The sequence below is a fragment of the Amyelois transitella genome, chromosome 27, assembly GCF_032362555.1.
Source record: "Amyelois transitella isolate CPQ chromosome 27, ilAmyTran1.1, whole genome shotgun sequence".
In the NCBI taxonomy this organism is placed as follows: Eukaryota; Metazoa; Arthropoda; class Insecta; order Lepidoptera; family Pyralidae; genus Amyelois; species Amyelois transitella.
Genome location: NC_083530.1, coordinates 3102857 through 3120746, shown reverse-complemented (window position 1 = coordinate 3120746; position 17890 = coordinate 3102857). Strand labels below are relative to the sequence as shown.

General features: G+C 35.2%; 1 protein-coding gene across 2 annotated transcripts in view; it reads right to left on the bottom strand.

Annotated features, from left to right (window-relative positions):
• Positions 1–13621, bottom strand: part of LOC106140743 (irregular chiasm C-roughest protein) — a 64014-nt gene extending 50393 nt beyond the window's left edge. For both annotated transcript variants that reach the window (XM_060952071.1, XM_060952073.1), the window contains exon 1: positions 13351–13621. The gene's annotated coding sequence lies outside the window, so the exon portion shown is untranslated. The remainder of the gene's footprint in view (positions 1–13350) is intronic.
• Positions 13622–17890: the final 4269 nt, after the last annotated feature.

The window sequence follows — 17890 nt, the reverse complement described above, 5'->3', positions numbered from 1 at the left end:
CCACATAACCTTGGCCCAACAACCACATCAGCATAATTCAGTTTGGACAAAACAAGGGCCTCCACTAGCTGGATTCTAAGGGACTCACTCAGAAAAGGTCTAGCCTTATAAAGGACCCTTAACCTATAAAAGCAATCTCTTACAGACTTTGCAATGTGTGACTCAAAACACAGATTGGAATCCATTATCAATCCCAAGTTTCTAACCTCAGACACACGCTCTACAACCTCACCAGATAAGGTGACAGTAGCTGAAAGATTAAGACAATTCAGTTGATATTTACTACCAAAAACTATGTATTTAGTTTTATGGGGATTCAACAAAAGGCAATTATCACTGGACCACTGTGCAATGGATCCAAGGTCTTGATTTAGTCGCCCTATGGCAACTATTCCATTATTCTTTGAATTTAAATTTCATCATCAAGACATCTAGATACCTAAACGTAACCTTCAAATCTTGACAATAAGCTATGTTTTACGAGACTATTGGCTCTGTTCACCCAGTAAGGAATAAAGCCGTGACTTGTGTATGTAATGACGTTGTGATTTGGAATTCCCTTTCTGCATCTCTCTTACCCGATTAATACAACTTGGGGATTTTCAATGCAAGAGTGAATAAGCACTATCTGAGCTTGCGTGCCCACATTAAGTCTCATCTTGCTTACCATCAAGCAGATTGAGGTCAAGCGCACTCAAATCTATTATGAAAAATATGTGCATCTGTTATTTTTATACTTTTGGTTATATGTGTAAAACGAGACTACTCTTTACGTGGGGTCGGAATAGTAAGAGAATGTCAGTGTCTTTTTTTCACAATTGTTTCTGCCACTCGTCGTCTCACTTGTCACTCCTTTTCTTCCCATACATTCCTTTACGCTATCCATCCATCTCTTTTTCTGCCTTTCCCTATTTCTAAAATCAGTATAAAATAATACATACAAATAAACACGTCCATATCACTTGCGAGATAGACAGAGCACAGTCTTGAAAAGATTGATAAGCCACGTTCAGCTGTTTGAATAAATGATAGAATTGAGATTCAATAAAATCAAATAGTGACAGGGAGCTAGCCCATCGCCTAAAAGAATAATCCCAAGTTTACAAGCATATCCCTTACTTGTCTTTTACGACGTCCACGGGAACGAGATGGAGTGGTCCTATTCTTGTTTTTATTGGAGCTGGGAACCACACGGCATAAAATTATACTTTACAATATTTCTCATTTCCAAATCAATATTTCGCGAATGCCAATTACGTTTGCACGAAATATGCCCAGTCGACCTCCATTGAAATGACAGGAAGATTAAACATAATTGATAATTATTATACTGAGGCAGCCATATATAGAAATTAATTTATTTCAAATTATATTCAAGGTTGTTCAGTAAGAGTCGGTATAAAAGCGTGATGTATTGCTTCAAATACTACCGCTGTACTTGTAAGTTACGTAAATTTATCATTTTGTCTAACAATAATCGTAATAATTTGGAAGGAGTATGATGGGTGTGAAATTGAGTGACCGGATAAGGAACAGCGTGATAAGGGAATGTTGTGATGTGCAAGAAGATGTAGTTACAGGAATAGAAAAGGGTTGTTAAGATGGTTTGGTCATGTGGAGAGGATGAAAGAAAGCAGGTTGTCTAAGCAGATATACAAGGAGAGTGTGGAGGGAAATGTCGAAGTGGGAAGACCTAGACGAACGCATCTTGGTCAAATTAAGGACGTCCTGGTAAAGGGTCAGGTCAAAAGTACCCGAAACCGCCGAGCTTGCATGAAGAGAGTTATGAATGTGGATGAAGCGAAGGAAGTATGCAGAGATCGTGGCAAGTGGATAGATGTAGTCTCTGCATACCCCTCCGGGAAAGAGGCGTGATTTTATGTATGTATGTATGTATGGAATAATTTGGTAAGATAACGTGCTCGAGGCACGTGCAGGCAACTGGATGTGCAACAATGATTCAATTCGGGTAAGGTTCCCCTGCAAAGGTCAGATGGGAGTCGCTTCGTGTAAAAACCTGACCTAAACCTGGATCAAGGCACTGGGGCTTCTCTCCAGAAAGGTATTTTCAAGGGAAATGAAAAATAAAAAAATTGTAAAATGAACTTCTTACTAAACTATCACTACTAAACATCCAGTCACTAAGTCAGTGTAAACTGGGCACGATGCTACATAGTATTACTGGCATATAATTTGCGTGAAGTAATATAATCAATAGTTTGCGTTTATAACTGCTTATTATCCACTATTTTTCTTTGGGAAAAGTATCGAGTAAGTCATTAGTAACTGGACATTCAGCTGGTTTGAAATAATATTGAGACCACATTCCTTCTTAACCAAAGAAGTATAATAATGAAGTTTATTTTGGATATGCGGTTTTAAGGGCTCTGTGCTACAAAAGATGAAAAGGAATCGTTTAGAAAAAGAATACTTTATATTTTTTACAAACTAAAGATATTTTTTTATTAGCAATATGCTAGTAACGTGTTACAATTTGAATCACAATTCCATCATTTAGATATGTATAGCTCAGTTCAACTGTAGCTATACGTCCAGTCGTTTCGAGATTGTTAGCTTTGTCTAACCGGTAAGGGATAAAACCGTGATTGTATGTATGTATTTTTGGCAAGCTTTATTGGACACCCTCTGACTGCTCACAAAGCCATGAAACGCTCCATTCCCCATCTTCTTCGCTTGCACCCTCTTATTTTTTAAATATCACTATCACACTTTCCATCTGCTGTAAACTTTGATCCTCGATATACAAACTCTTTCACATCAATTTTTCTTTTCATTCCAAAATATTACTTTCAGTAAATTACCTTCTTTAAAAAAATAATATCAAAAGCAAAACTTATTATAACAAGAAAACACGCGTGGAAACTGTTCAGATTCTAACGAGCATGTTTTTTCCTCAACAAATTGTGTGAAATTTCTAGAAAGTTCGTATGAAAAGCTATTCCTTAGATATCTATAAGACGTGTTGCATTTTACACGTCGTACAAGAATAGGAGTAGCAAATAACATGTCGTGCCACTGCTTTGTAAACATACGACACTAAATAACACCAAACTTGTAAGATCATTCGTGTAATTACTAAATACTTATCCCAGCTTATCGAGGTAAATAGGGCCTAACAGTCTGAAAAGTCTTGAACTGAAAGGCATGTTAAGATGAATGGTTTAATAATAGAACTCAGATTCTGGTAGTGAAAAGAAGCTAATTACTGCATAATTACTAACCTATTCTATAGAAAAACAGAATAGCAGTAGACTAAAACGGCGGCTGGTCAAAAAATTATAATATATTAAAGGGAAACCTAATTTAATTTCACTAAAATAAACATATTAGATTTAAAATAATATCAAGTTTGATACCGACCTACTAGAATTAAATGGACTTTCTTATAAAAGTTCGATTTTAATCTGGTTAATTTCCAAATTAAAAAAAAAAATCAATTTATACAATTACATGCTTGACACAAAACCCTCCCGTGTGTCGCCAGCACCGTGTTTTTCTTGAAGCCCGTGTGCCACGCGTATCTATGCAAATTGCATTACAAATGTTGCCTCCGCCATTTTGTTTTTACAACAACATAAAATTTGCGGCTAACAAGCCTCTACGGAAAAATAAGCGATTCACCGTGATTGGCGTAGGGTTTTGACGTGTTTTTTTTTTATATCGAGTATTCAGATTTATCTGCTCAAATTTTATACGAAGGTTCAGATTTTGTTATGTCATAAATATCCTAAAGAGGTTACTTTATTTTTACTATTTAGGCTAGAGGTGAGAACTCATCTAGGCAAATGGGTATATAACTATGATTAGATTCTGCAAAGGTTTCGGAGAAACGTGGTAACAAATAAAATTATGTAATTCATATTTAAGCATTTAAACTGAACATTAGCCAAATATGTACAAAATAAATAAGTTAAGCAACATTAACCTCCTTTTCGGTAAGTCGAGTAAACAAACCGTTCCCTTACATGAGAAGCCTTACACTGCAATGTCATATCTTATTAAGCAAGAAATGAGGCCTTACGAATGCAGCCGTTATTTGGTTTGGCGTCGTTATGAACAAGTTTTCAAGTTTTGTTTTTTCAATAATAACTTTATAAGTCTTCGCGAATTGATTTTGTTTGGTATTACGTTGAGGTAAAAATAGAAGCGAGCGAGGTGAGTGTGGAGGGAAAGGTCGGAGTGGGAAGGCCTAGACTAGACGAACGTATCTTGATCAAATTAAGGACGTCCTGGCAAAGGGTCAGGTGGATGATTTTTTCCCGAATACGGCTAAGCAAAAAGAAGGGTTATGATTTCGACCTGTATGGGTAATATGGGTATGGATGTTCAACTGTTCCCTCGTAACTTCTAAACTAGATATCATAATAGGTATGTAAAATAAGGTGTCGTAAGAAGCTACGTTATTTTTTTTTTAATTTATTTTGTTTCAGTTTAAAACTTAAGTTTTTATTTAGAAATAAGCAGAACCTATTTGCTATTGTGTCTTGTGTTTATCATTTCTATATTTTTTCTGTGTATATAAAAAATCCCGTTATTGAGATTGTGATATACTATAGTGTGTCCCAGCTGCTTCTCTTTTAGTACAGATTGTAAGAGTCGATTAAGGGATTATATACTTGGGATGAATGGATGCGATGGGCTATCCTGTCATCATTTCAAACTCCACCACAGCCACACAGCTGAACGTGGCATTTTAGTCTTATCAAGACTATTAGCTCTATCTACCACTCAAGATATGTCACGTCTATGTCCCTTGCGGGGTAGACAGAGCCAACAGGCTTGAAAAGACTGAATGGCCACGTTCAGCTATTACTATAAAGGCGTGATTGAATGTACATATGTATTGGGATGTCACGGCACGCCTCTGTAACCGCCGCACCTAATAGCGATAATTGCACTATCGTGCTGCAAACTTGATCGATTAATCGCCAGATTACCGATTCTTTCCCACGGGCTCTAATCGATTCACTCGATAAACTTCATGGTGTCGCTAATCGGCGGCCGATTGTGTTTCTAGTCTTACGGTTTGTTCGTTTTTATTCGACAAGCTTAGATTTAATGAAGAATTACTTATTGCCGAAAAACTGGAACGAGATAATTATTGTAACACTACCAATAAGAGTAAAAATACATTTTTGTATTTATGTATGTTTGCATCGCGATATCTTTCGAACCTTTGATTAGATTTTGATGAAATTTTAAATGTAAACGTATGTTAATAGATTTCTGATTGGGGATGCAACAGTATCGGTTAAGTAGTTTTAAAGATATTCACAATTTTGTAAAAACTGTAAGTGTTCACGAAGTTTTAAATTCGCGGCGAACAACCAGTTTTGATAAGAACATGCTAATTGATTGACTCACGTGCCGTGTGGTTCCCAGACGTCGTAAGGCGATGAATGTGCCTATTGCACATTTATCTAAAGCAGCTTTTACCATGATCCAATATGGGATTCCCTCGCAAAGAAAAAAGATCAGACGGGAGTCGCTTCATTTAAAAACCTGACTCACCCAATCCAGGAGGCAGGTCAAACACGCACCCCGTTCTCCACTCCAACAGCTGAGGATGTAACTGGTATTATTTCCAGTAAAAATAAGAACTATCTTTGCCTTAAAAAAGAACTGTTTAAATCTGAGCGAACCTTTTTCCTCGATTGATCTCATTTTGTAAAATTTCTTTAGAATTGTAGCGGGAGCGATGATTCGGCTCGACCGCCACCAAAGGGAAGATCTTCCGCCAGGCTAGGTGTTGTGCCTGGGGAACCGCGGCTCCGACGATGTTGTGTCGGAGGTTGTATATATCGCTCCAATCCGTGAAATCTCTGAAATCGCGTCTTAGATTCTTCGCTGCTATTGGCTGAGCGCGTCGATTTCTTCGAGATGATTGACAGTTGTTGTGCGATTTGATGTTGTTGACGAGTGGCGTAGAGATGTCGCCACAGTACTCCCCCCCAAGACCGGAGGTCTGAAGTCTTGATCTTGCTGTGCAATCTGTGCTTCAGTAGCTTGCAAGTGCCAGTTGTCTTCCAGTGAGTCGGAAGTTGCTCGAGGTCCTAGTGAGTCAGGAGTGAGCCGTTGCGTTGCTCGTAGTCTGCGGTGAGTCGAGACAGTAGAGAGCGAAGTCGACTGTCGGCGTCGGTAGGAGTCATGCAGAGCTGCCACGCTGGAGAAGAGACGCCGCCGATGAGATCCAGACGTGGGCTGCGTAGACGCGTCGGTCGCCGAAGTCGATGAGAGTGAGTGCGGGTGGAGACAGGACCAGGAAGCTCGTTGCGTTGGCTGCGATGGACCTGCTGCGATACCCAGTTGCTGGCTTGCTGTGAGACTGCTTGCAGAGTGAGGAGTGATGCTGAGGATTGGAGTTGATGATGATGGAGAAGGTTGCTTCCAATCACGTCGGGGTCACCAATGTAGCGGGAGCGATGATTCGGCTCGACCGCCACCAAAGGGAAGATCTTCCGCCAGGCTAGGTGTTGTGCCTGGGGAACCGCGGCTCTGACGATGTTGTGTCGGAGGTTGTATATATCGCTCCAATCCGTGAAATCTCTGAAATCGCGTCTTAGATTCTTCGCTGCTATTGGCTGAGCGCGTCGATTTCTTCGAGATGATTGACAGTTGTTGTGCGATTTGATGTTGTTGACGAGTGGCGTAGAGATGTCGCCACAGAATTGTGCAAAGAGCTTTAATTAATAAATCGTAAACGGCGTAGGGAAGTGGTTGGATATAAATTAAATTGTAGGAGCGGATAACAAATCCTCCGATGCGAATAATCTGTTTTTTGATCCGTGAACGATGTTTTTTATCCGTTATCGACAAAAGAGATCATGTTTTCGGATAATTTTAATCAAATCTGCCGTTTAAATAAATACAATTGTGCCTCATTTCCGAAAGGCAAGGCACTTACCACGATCACTGCAAACTTCTTTCGCTTCATCCACTTTAATAACTTCATGCAAGATCATCGGCTTAAGGTACTCTTGACCTGACCGCTACCTTCCTTGCTTGACCATCCCCGTCTAGGCTTTTTTAAGGTTTACGTGGTGGACTTAGGCATAGGTATGTAGAGCGGCGCACGGGCGCCTAAAAACACGATCTTGAGATTTCCACTTAGCGACTCCCATTTGACCTCGTTAAAAGAAGGAGTATTTTCTGAACTAAAAGTGCCAGATTTCCCTGGTAGGTCACTTTAGAAAAAGAACGTTTTCTGATTGGCTTGTGTCTTGAATGTCTATATATATCGTAACCAATTACAGAAGTCTGACCTCCAGCCGTTGGTGTCCCGTTTCACGTAATAAAAAGCGAAACAGCGATAGTTTTTCGCGCGATAAAAACGGCATCGCGCATGCCATGCTTCAGGGACTGGTCCATTTTGTATCTAATAGCAAAAGAACCAGCAGGCTAGAGAAAATTCACTAACATTGCGAATAAAACCTATCTATACCTAACCTACCTATAAAAAACTATTGTTATTGTTAATGTCTAATCTAATATTATAAAGCTGAAAAGTTTGTTTGTTTATTTGAACTAATCTCAGGAACTACTGGTTCGAATTGAGAAATTATTTTTGTGTTGAATAGACCATTTATCGAGGAAGGCTTGAGGCTATAGAACATTACGCTGCAACTATTACAAGCGAAGAAATAATGGAAAATGTGAAAAAAAAACATGGTAACTTATTCATTCTTGATCGGATTGGCTTCAATGATAGCCAAAATAACTATTCCTCGCGGACGAAGTCGCGGGCACAACTAGTTTAAAATAAAGTCTAAATTCAAAGGCAGAAGCCTGAAGGTACATAGGTATTTCAAAAGTCTTGCCGTGTGGCTCCAAGCATTTTGTATAGAAGGATTACTCCATATTTTCCCATGGATCTTATACAAGGCAAATAAGGTAAAGGCTAATAAACTTGGAATTATTCTTGTCGGCTAGGCTAGCAACCTGTCACAATTTATATTCAAATTCCGTCATTAAGTCATACAGCTGAACGTAGCCTTTTCAATCTTATCGAGACTGTTGGCTCTGTCTACCCCGCAAAGGATATGGACGTGATTATATGTATGTACACAAATTATGTAAATATAAGATGTAGGGATTCTGCTTATCGGGCAAACAGCAAATCTGAACAATGAATCATTATAATGATGATGTAAATTTATTAAATTTTATTCATGAATAATAGCAAATATGCATTTAATTAACTTATATAGGAAGTTTCATCCGAAATTATAAAACAAATTTATTGAAACAATATGAAACAGTAAATAATATGCACCTATACGTATTTCAAATTTTAACGTAATCGTTAGAGCCTTTTTCGATTACATATAGGTACATACAAATATTGCTCGTTAATAAGTATATAAAAAAAATTAATTAAAAATTGTACAATACATTTTTTTTTTCAAAAAAAAAATTATCCGTATAACGATGGAATCTTTTCAATGTTTCTTTTAAAAATGATCTACAAAAAATATTCTAGAAGTTTTTATAATGAAATATCTCAAAATTGCTGCAATTATAATGGTGTCCTCTGGTCCTGAGTCAGTCAATTAACCCGCCATTAACAGAGGAATGTCCGGCCAAAATTTTAATAAACGGATGACTTTATTGCCACACTCATTTCACTAATTGATGGTCTGCATTTTAATTACTATAGTTCTTTACTATGTCCTTGTTTTGGTTCAAATCCCACCTCAGTACCAATGACCCTTTTCTAAGTTATGTACATTAGTTTGATGGCTAACCAATGCTCCTACGGTTAAAGATATTGAGGTAAACTGCACACTCAGGCAACTGGATGTAAAACCATGATCTAATATGAATAAGGTTCCAGAAAAAGGTTCCGGAGGTAAGATGGAAGTCACTTCGTGTAAAAACCTAACTTACCCAATCCAAGCTTTTGGTCACAGCAAATCCTCTTCAGAAAAATAAGGATGTAACTGGGACTAACGCCGGGGGTAAGAATCCTATTCTAAGATGCTTAAAACTGATCAGCTTAAACTTTTACTCTCCAACAGTACATATGCTATGTAAATACAAGGTCCACTTATGTAAAATTTTATTACAAACACAAACAAAAACTAACAATATCGATCCAACAAACATATGTTTTTAAAAGCTTTCATTTTAATGAAGTTCCATCCACGCTAACAATTTCGCAGTTAAAACAGTATGCGTTTTTAGTTTTCGCGAAAAATGTTCCATTTTGTTTCTTTTTTTTTTTCAAATTATTTTTATTCGCTTTCATACGCGGCGTTCCATTTTCGAAATTATTCTTATTCAATTTTGTTTGTTGTTTTCGTTTGTTTTTGTAACGAAGGTGTATTGCGATGTTTAATTAAATTTTCCGTTTTGTTCACTGCGGTTTTTTTTTCATGAGTTTAATAATGAAAATATTATCGTATTGGTGTTCAAATTTTAATCTGATTGCATGGAATATTTTATTCTTTTACAGGTAAAATTTTACACCTGTGTATTTTAGATATTATTAAAAAATGTTGTCTGAAGAAATCGTAACAATTTTGACGGAGTTTTCAGTGTTTTAAAAGCATATAGGATTCGAATACTTTTATAGAAGTAAAAGAAATGCTTTAATGTATCATGATTGATATGACAATCAAATATAAATTCAAATATGTGACTTTTTTCCGTGTGGTTCCCGGCACCAATCGAAAAATAATTTCGGATCCATGGGAAAGATAATTCTTTCTCTCAATTCTCATTTCCCAATTCATCAAAATCTCAATTCTATCATTAAGCCAAACAGCTTAACGTAGTCTATCAGTCTTTTCACGACCTCTGTCTACCCCGCAAGGGATATAGAGGTGATATGTATGAATATTACATTTACTATCTAAACTGAAACCAACCCGCTTTATTGAAGAAAAGACTTTCAAAAATTAATTTGGACACCAATAAAGGTTCGTTAACAGCTGTTCTATTCAAAACACATAATTATGTCACGTCTTTTCCCTTATGAAGCAGACATAGACAATAATCACAAAACTCTAAGGCCACATTATATGATTGGTTTTTAATGACAGAATTGAAATTTCTAAAGTGTAAAATAAATCAATATTGCGATCAATAAAATGGAAATTATGATAAGATTAGCCTGTTTAATGAACCAATCAGATTATATGATTACAAATTATATAAACAGTTCATATAATAAACATAAATCACAAATGTAGAACTCTTTTTTTAAACATCATTGCGTGTTTTTTTTTCGTAAAAGAAAGAAGTGTGTTAAATCGTTTCGTATCTTATTCACTTGTGTTAAAGGTTATTATTATTTTAATTTATTTTCAATAGCTTACACCCACGCGAATTTTATTGCCACACAAGGTTACTAAAGGCGATGTTCCATTGGTGAAAACCAGATTCAAATTTGGAAGCAAAGTCTCTTTCATATATTTTTTTTGCGAAAAGAAAACATTTTTTCATTTCCTCCTGTAAGACAAGACATGTTTTAAATATTGATATAAAAACATAAATTATAATAAAGTCATTTCATTGGAAAATAATGAATTCACCACCTGTTCTTCAAATAAGATTTTTTTTACAATACTAATAGGTAATTACAGTTTTTTTCTCATCTCATTATAGCGTAATTTCTTCTTAAAGGCAGCAAAAATAAATTAATAAATATCTAGATGTTGATAGATTTTTGATCGAACTTAAGACATGTTTAATCAGGTCTTATTATTTTTCTAAAACTTGACTTTACATCAAGATTTCTTTTTTATTTTAAAAATACAAATGGACTATAACCTTAAATAACGTAACAAAACATAAACTCTTACATCCACCAGATTAACCTGAGCTACTTACAATACAGATATTTAAAGTCGATCTAAAAATCTGTGGATCAAGTAATGATGGTCATAGTATCTTTGTTTGCCAAATAAGTAGTTTCAAGTCCTCACACAGGTTTTATCTCAAGGATGTGTGAATTAATAACGTAACATAAATTCTTTTGTTTCGACTATTATGCAAATAAATTAAGGTGGTTATGGATAATTGGAAGTTATTTGTGCATAAACGGTAATAAAATTTTTGAAGATTATATTTTTATAAAAGTAATAAAATTAATTATGAATAGGATCTAGTTTTTTTAAGTACTTATGTTTGAGTCGTGTTTTTTTCCTACACAAGTATACCTACATATCTATGCAGAAATTTTTACAAATAAAAAGTTTCATTTTTCCAGTGTTTGCCAGTGATTGACAGAAAAGCTGGTCCGTATGAAGTCCCGAGTAATAATGCTCTAGATATTGTTTTCTATTATAAAATAAAAATAAACTTATTTTATCTTTACTTCTGTATCGTTTTTTTATTTTTTTATTAATAAACCTTTAAATAAATTTATTTTATTTAATAATAAAACCATAAAAGAATAAAGAAAAGATGATTAAACACTTATCAAATTTACATATGTACAGTCTGAATTTATGCTAATTAATTTATTAAATCTCTATTCAGTCATAATTTCATGCAACACACGAATCGTATTGGTCGAAGCGTATTACAGTTTTGCGATTCAATAATTTAATTAAAAATTTTGATATTAAGAGCTATAACTCTACCGTTATTCGCAAGAAATCATTGAGCATACTAACTGTACCCAGAATCCCACGGTTATTCGAAAAGATCCTATCACCACCGTCTCCCGAGCCGATGCATCCCAAAAATAAACCGATTCCACTAAAAACAACACCCATTGAACACCTGCTCCAATTATAATCCCTAAGATCAAAACCTGTTGGTCCACAAAAAATTGTACAAACATATTGCACGACCTGTCAAACTAGACGCGCCACTCTTAAAACATGCTAATAAAGTTGAAAATCGAATAGCGTATTAGATGAAAAACAGTATGTGTAAGATGGTAATGGCGTACACATCTTGGACCTGCCGGCAACTTGATCGTTTTCTTTTTTGATACGACTACCTTATAATGTCTTTTTTATTGAAAGTTTGTTGTGGCTTTGATGCAATGAGTATTTATTTTAATACGAAGTGTTCGAGTGGGATTTAATTAGAAGTGTTTGGAATTGTCTACTAATTTCTAGGTTTTGCATAAAAAAGATAAATGACTTATGATAACATATTAACCCTAAACTGTCGAGATTGCATGAACGTTAGGTAATGAACGTGGATGAGGCAAAAGAAGTATGCAGGGATCGTGACAAGTGAAAGGATATTATCTCTGCCCACTCTTCTGAGAATGAGGCATGATTTTGTGTAATAAACTTGAGATTCTTTTCTTTGAAGTTCTGATCTGAACCTGACACTCTGACACTGTTCTTAGAATTTTCATTTAATTATGACATAAGGCCAAGTAGATAAACGTGGCATTTGGACCTTGTCTCGGCTCCTTCTACCCCATTAGGGCTAAGGAGACTGAAAGGCAAAGTTCAGCAAAATAGTAATAAGAATATCAAAGTTCAAATCATACCTACCTAAAGATAAATTGATATTATGTTTATTGATATTCTTCTAACTATTTTGCTAAACGATACATTTCAGTCTTTCAAAGACTCTGTCTATCCGGCAAGGAATATAAAGCCTTGACTGTATGTTTGTATTATGCTGAAAACTTAAAATAAGGAATTGAAACTTAGAATGTTTATTTTTACGACTTAGTGTTAGGTATAATTGAAATTATTCCACAGAAGTGATGTTAAAATAAAATTATAAAAGGTAGTACCTACTTAGAACAGTTTTTCAATTAGAGGAAATGAAAAATATATGACGAAACTCAAACAAATACTAATTTTCACGAGCTTAGATCGTAAGAGGTGCTGTTTGAAAGTTAAAAACTGAATACTAGCGCCATCTTGTGGAATTTCCACGAACCAAGCTTAGGTGAAAATGTACAAAATGCACGCGTTATTATTCATAAGAGTACCGCAGTAATAATGTTTTCTGTTCATGTATACGAAACTAGTACTTAGAATTTAATAATGCTAGCGAAAACTTGCCAATTTCTTCTTAAAGTAAAAATAAAATCAAACTACGTGATATTTGAGTACATGCTTAAAATATTTAATTTGTAAATAATTGCGAAAAGGCTTCGTAAAATGTGTATATCTATGTATGTAGTGTATAACTTAGTACTTTGAAAATATAAAAAAGATTATGATAAATGAAATAAAAAACAAAATATCAGTAATATAATGATAGAATAATTCCATAATTATAAAATTACATTTTTTGACACAAACTATTAATAAAACAACAATTTAATGTACCTAGTTACCTACCAAGTATGTTTTAAACAAAATAATTAAAATGTAACTACAAAAAAAAACATGAAGAACTCACCTCACAAACTCATTTCACATTCAAATCCAAAATACGAAACAATTAGGCCGGGACTCCACCAAAGCAGAGATGTGTGCGGTGTGCTGTGTGCTGTGCGAGAAGAGATGTTTTTCAGCTCGCGGGACTCCACCAAAGCGGAGATGTGTGCGGTGTGCTGTGTGCTGTGCGAGAAGACATGTTTTTCAGCTCGGGTGCGGGGCGTTGAGTGCTCAGTACGCACATCTCTCGTCTCCACTGCGCGTCGTCCGCGCACAGCTCACATCTCCGCTTCCATCGCGACATACAAATACTACACATCTCCGCACAGCGATCTCCACTGAAGCTGAGCGGAGAGGAGACGTGTCAATAACTCAATTCTATTGGTTGTTTAAAAAACATCTCCTCTCCGCTCGTCTCGTCTCCGCTTTGGTGGAGTCCCGGCCTTACACCTCACAAAACATCACCGTTCAATTCACAAAAAAGTATATTATTTCAAAAATTCGAATTCGGCGTTCGAATTTTGACGCGCGAACGTTCAGAAATCGACAGCCAAGCGTCCGAGCGCCGACTACGTTTCGACCGAACTGTTACCTTGATGCATAGAGTATAGAGTTTGTGTGCGTAAATGTCGCGCATGCATTCACTCACTGCATTTTGATGAAAGCCTTTTATGAGTGCTCGTTGGCTAAATAGGCTGTGGGACATTGTCTGTGGTAATATTAGCGGGAATATGGTTTTGAAGAGATGAAACAATGTTTATTTTTATAGCGTTGGAAATGCATTTGTTTTTTTTTTCAATCAACTTATATTATAAATAAATGCAAAAGTGAGTATGTGTGTGACCTATTCGCCATCATAAAATGGGGATAAAGAGCATCGTAAGTCGTTTATCTTGGAACTAATCGGGGATAATCTGGTTGCCAGGTCAGGGTTAGTACCGACGACGAACTTGCATGAAAAATTTAACTTAAATCAATTATAATTATTTTGTTTTGTCTTAATTTTAAAAAAAAAAAACAAAGCAAAAAAATAATTTTCCGAATTAAAAATGAGATATTTTTTCTAATTTGTAATATTATAACTAGAACTAGAACTACACAGCACACATAATACCTAAGATTTAGAACTACTCAATCACCAATATAAAAAAGAATAGGACAACTCCATCTCTTGAGTCGATGTCGTAAAGGCGACAAGGGATAGGCTAATAAACTTGATATTATTCTTTAAGGCGATAGGCTAGCAACCTGTCATTATTTGGATCTCAATTCTATCATTAAGCCTAACAGCTGAACGTGGCCTATCAGTCTTTCAAGACTGCTGGCTCTGTCTATATAAGATACTTTGCAAAATATGATACTAATATAACAATCTTTAATTTAAGTAAAACGAGAAATAATAAAAATTAAACGAAATACACATAAAGTAAAGCCCACCCCAATATGTTTTTTTCTCTGTGCGCCCCTCCAAACGTGCATAATTTTTAGACGCAAAATGTGAAACCACTTGAGATTGGAATAGCAAAAAAAAAAGATTAATGGTATTTTTATCTTAACAGTTTAAGGATCTCATTATCTTTGTTATATTTCACACTGCATAGGTACTACTTGGTTTAAAAAAAAAACTGTTTTCTAGAATACGACTGGAGTGGTCTCATTCTGGAATACAGTAATTTTTTTTATTGTCAGTATGGATATACTTTGGAAATGAGCAATTCTTGGTGATGAGAAGAATTTTTGTTTATTTGTTTGTTTGTAATATTTTAGTAGTACATAATTTTATAGAAATATTTTTGGTGTGCTAACTATTAGTTATACTTACTTACGTATTGTTGTGCTTACTTTGTTATACTTTTATAATTGTTACTGCTTTGGTACTTCAGTTAGTTATAACATCACAGCATTGTCTCATTTATTAATTATTCAGTTCCCCAGTAACAGTGAATAAGCATTATTGAGCTTGTGTCACTTTAGACTCCATCTTGCTTACCATCAGGATGATCGAGGTCATAAACACTCAAATTCCCAATAAAAAAAATACATTTACACCCATAATTATTATGTGCAAAGTTATCCACTTATAATATTTAACTTACTCAAAAAAATTCGCGTCAAACAGAACTCACACTTGACCGTATTTTCGAGAGTCACACTTGGCGTTTCGTGAACATTTAGTTTTTGCCGTCAACTGCATATTAATTGCTGTCAAAGGGAACAGATATTCGATCCAAGCATTTAAAAAAATACTTCTGTGATAAAAAATTATCGACCTAGAACCTTAGATATATTGGCTCATGAAAAATGATCGTCTTGACTATGTACTTACATACATTACTTACATTAAAACTGCATACTTGTTAGTCTCTAAATCCAACATCTAGTCCAATTATCTATTTTTTTTCTTCACAAATTAATTAGCCTTTAAACGTAGTCGGTCCTCAGATATTTCAATGCTATAAACCAGTTGATATAAGAAAAATTCAAACAATTTTGACCATTTTGATTATAACAATAAAGACTAATTTCCCGTGAAAACCACAACAGGTGTTACAAAATGGGATGCTGGGAAAAAAGACGAATAGATAATAAGATAGAGACGGGTATATTTTTAGATAAGACAGAGTTGAATGTATTGTTTTGTGGTAGTTTTTAGAAACGAAAAAATTGTATAGATCTTTGTTACAGTAGATTTTTGACAAGGTTAGTTTTTGTTGAAAGTTAGAATTGATTATTCGAGAAAATGATGCAGTGCAGTTTGTTACATTGACGTCCGATGAAAATGCTGCAGTGTAGTTTGTTCCGCCGCTTCTTCTACACATGCGCTTTGGAAGCGGTGGCAGTTATAATTAGATTTAAGTGATGTGACGTCAATAAGTGATACCTTGTATCCAATTTTGAAAATAAATCTATTCTATTCTATTCTATTCTACAGCTTCTGCATTAATGCTTTCGCAGCGGCACTAAGTTTTAAATAATTTATTCGTGGTCAAGTAATGCTGTGAGACCAAAAGATATGACAATTAATTATTATGTGATATTCAATTTAATTGAATAAAAATTTGTTTTTTTTTTAACTTGTAACGAAGTAAACTTTATTTTTATTCTGTACTAGATTTTTCTCGCGTTAAATTATAATTATCATATTCCAGTTCCTTGGGAACTTCGTTTTATGGATTTCAAATTATCACAGTGTTTTTTTATATGCAGACTAGATACAGTCTATAGCTTCGCTCTCATGGGAATATCGAATAATATATGTAAGCTACATTAAAATTGCTCCTATACGTATTTATTAAAGGGAAACCTGCATTTCAGGCAACTGGATACGTAACCATGATCGATCCAATACTTACGAGTTGGGATCCATTGCAAAAGTTGCGGAGGTCAGACGGGAGTCGCTTCGTGTAAAAATCTGACTCTACCAATCCAGGATATATGGTCAAAAGCATACCCCAGACTCCTCTCCAGAGTGGTGAGGATGCAACTTGAACTTAAGCCGGGAGGAAGAAGTGACAGATGGCTTACTCATCGTCTACTTTTGGCCTTTTCCTGATTGAATTTGACAATCTTCGCGGGGTCAAAAGCCGCTATCCACAAATCAAACGTGAAATAATATTGTACGTACTTTAAATTATTTATTTGCTATTATTTATAACCTTTACATTCTTAAGGATGTCCTGGTAAAGGGTCAGGTCAAGTGAACCCTAAACCGCCGTGCTTGCATGAAGAGAGTTATAAATGTGGATGAAGCGAAAGAAGTATGCAGAGATCGTGGCAAGTGGCGTCCGGAAAAAAGGCGTGAATTTATGTATGTATGCTTAACATTATTTTTGGCGATAGATTAACCCATACAGCTATTAAAATATACAGCTAAACGTGTCCTTTTAATCTTCTCAAAACTTACTCTTTCTATCCCGTAAGGAATAAAGTCGTTATTATATGTATTATTATGTGGAAAGAGGTAGTCTCTGCCTACCCCTCCCCTCTCCGGGAAAGAGGCGTGATTTTATGTATGTATTATATATGTATGTACATATTTGTAAATTTAATTGAGTCTTTATACCACACAAGATGAGCTATTAAATAAACATACGACTCGTACTTACTAGTAAGCCTTCGAAAAATAGCGAACTGATAAATCAGATGTGAGTATGATCGTACTCATATCTGAAAAATAAAGTATCGTCATACAAAATAACCAGTGGAAGCAACCAAATTACCACCATTTCTGGTCGAATTGTACCTCAATATAACTGGATTATTAAATAAAAACCCGCCAAGCAGTGTGCCGTGAGATATTGACTAAGGTTCCGTAGAAAATGCTAATACAGGTTTTGTTTTGCTCCCTTAAATCCACATTCGCAAGACTTAATTTCACGAATTTTGACACAGATATAGATTAAACCTTCTGGAGTGACATATATTTTTTCTAGAATTTCCCGCTGAGTATCTAGTTACTTACTTATAATAAGCAAAATTGAATAAATTGATACAAGTAGACACACTGGTTAAAATTCTACTGCGAACATGTAAATACCAATTACTCTTTTTTCAAAAGTGTC